Genomic DNA, 2,500 nt, shown 5'->3' with positions numbered 1-2,500 from the left:
CAGACGCTCCAGACACCTGAGACACACACACACACACACACACGTACAGAGCAGAGACACACACACAACACAGAGTACAGCAAAGATACACACACACACACACACACACACACACACAGAGTACAGGGTACAGAGCAGAGACACACACACAACACAGAGTACAGCAAAGATACACACGCACACACACACACACTCACACACACACACACACACTCACACACACTCATTCAAATTCAAATCAAATTCAAATTTTATTTGTCAAATACACATACATACATGGTACGACATGCAGTGAAATGTTCTTTACAACTGTCCAGCATCAAAATAGAAAACAAAATTTAAATGTATATATAAATATAAAATATAAAAATATGTATAAAAAGAAGTGTGCAAAGTAGAATATAAAAAAATAAAATAAAGTATAGAATATAAATATAAGATATAAAGTGTAAAGTGTATAAAGTGTAAAGTGTAAAGTGGCTGTGCAGATGTCCAAAGTAAGTGGCGAGTATCTGGGAAAGAGGATATCTAGCGTGATTATCATGATTAGCTGCAGCCTCGAAACGAGCATAGAAGTTATTTAGCCTGTCTGCCAGAGAAGCATCCGCCTCCACTCTGGAGGTTGGCGTTTTATAGTCCGTGATGTTTCTCAGTCCCTGCCAAAGGCTCCTAGAGTCACTGTGTTGAAACTGTGACTCTAGTTTCCTCCCGTAGCGCCTCTTTGCCTCCTTTACCGCCTCTGTGCACGCTGCACGACGCAGCCTTGTATTCGGTCATATCCCCGTGACTATCCCCGTGTTATAGGCTGCGGAGCGGATCTCAGAGAGTCGCGGATAGTTTTGTCTACCCACGGCTTCTGGTTGGGAAACGTCCTGATGACGGTTTTCTCCTCCGTGTCATCCGCTAGTTTTCGATGAATCCCACCACCGCCTGCGTGAACTCGTTGACGTCCTCGGAGCTACACCTGAACATGGCCCAGTCTGCGTCATCCAAAGCGCCCTGCAGAGCGGCCACCGAATGGTCAGACCAGCGTGACACCTCCTCTGTACCGGGCTTCCTGTTTCAGCCTCTGTTTGTAAACAGGTACGAGGAAAATGGCGGCATGGTCCGATTTACCAAACGGTGGGCATGAGTTTGCCTTGTAGCTCTCTCTGAAGGGTGTGTAGCAGTGATCCAGTGTCCTTTCGCCCCTGTTGGGGCAGGTGATGTGCTGGTGAAAGTTCGGCAGTGCGTGGCTTGAGGTTTGCACTGTTAAAATCCCCAGCACAATGAGTGTGGCGCCCGGTGCTGTGTCTGGTGTGTTGTGAGGTGGTCGTGTAAGTCCCATATTGCAGCGTCCGTGTCTGCTTGAGGTGGAATGTAAACGGCGCTGACTATGACCGAGCTGAATTCCCGTGGAAGATAGAAAGGGTGACATTTGATGGTCAGAAGTTCCAGGTTTGGTGTGCAGGAGCGTGAGAGAGGAATAACGCTCACGCTGTCGCTTTCAGTGGTTGTTCACCATCAGACACACTCCACCTCCCGTGTCTTCCTGACTCCATTGTTCTGTCTATGCAGTAAACAGAGAAAACCTCAGCCGGTTGTATGGCGTGGTCCAGTACCGCTGGGTTCAGCCATGTCTCGGTGAAGCAGAGGAGGTTGCAGTCCCGAATGTCTCTCTGGAACTTGATCCTTGCCCTGAGGTCATCGAGCTTGTTTTCCAGAGACTGGACGTGGGCTAACAGGACACTAGGTAGGGGAGCGCGGTGTGGCGTGCCCTCAACCTGTTCCTGACGCTGCCTCGCTTCCCCTCATGGACGCCGTGTGGGTCGCGTCCTTTGTCTTCGACAGGATCTCGCTTTCGCCAACATGGGTCCGGGTTTAAAAACGGCGTAAAGTTGGGTGCATTGTACACCAATAGATATAAGAGTGGCTCGGTCGTATGTAGTAATAGCCATCTTATATAAAGAAAAACAAGCGCAGACTATCCAAAATACTAACAATTAACAGAAAAACAAAACAACAAAACAACTCTCACACACACACACACACACACACACACACACACACACACACACACACACTCACACACCCACACACACACACAGACACACACACACACACACACACACACACACACACACACACACACACACACACCACACTCACTCACACCACACACTCTCACACACACACACACACACACACACACACACACACACACACACACACACACACACACACACACACACACACACACACACACACACACACACACACACACACACACACACACACACACACACACACTCACTCACACACACACTCACTCACACACACACACACACACACACTCACTCACTCACACACACACACACACACACACACACACACACTCACACACACACTCACACACTCACACACACACACACACACACACACACACACTCACTCACTCACCACCACTCACACACACACACACACACACACACACTCACACACACACACACACACACACACA

This window comes from Puntigrus tetrazona, chromosome 3 (assembly GCF_018831695.1).
Source record: "Puntigrus tetrazona isolate hp1 chromosome 3, ASM1883169v1, whole genome shotgun sequence".
Lineage (NCBI taxonomy): Eukaryota > Metazoa > Chordata > Actinopteri > Cypriniformes > Cyprinidae > Puntigrus > Puntigrus tetrazona.
This window is presented reverse-complemented; position numbering follows the sequence as displayed.